Source organism: Penaeus monodon, chromosome 25, assembly GCF_015228065.2.
Source record: "Penaeus monodon isolate SGIC_2016 chromosome 25, NSTDA_Pmon_1, whole genome shotgun sequence".
Lineage (NCBI taxonomy): Eukaryota > Metazoa > Arthropoda > Malacostraca > Decapoda > Penaeidae > Penaeus > Penaeus monodon.
Window position 1 is genome coordinate 30,156,467 of NC_051410.1, and position 226 is coordinate 30,156,692.

Sequence of the window (226 nt, forward strand, 5' to 3'; positions counted from 1 at the left end):
CTTGTTACGTGTCACGTGTTTTACTGTTCTTGTTACATGCCACATGTTTTACTATTTTTCATTATGTTTCACTGTTTATCATTACGTGCCATGTGTTTTACTATTTATTGTTATGTGCCACGTGTTTTACTGTTTATCGTTACGTGCCATGTGTTTTACTGTTTGTCGTTACATGCCACATGTTTTACTGTTTATCGTTACGTGCCACGTGTTTTAGTTCTTTTTT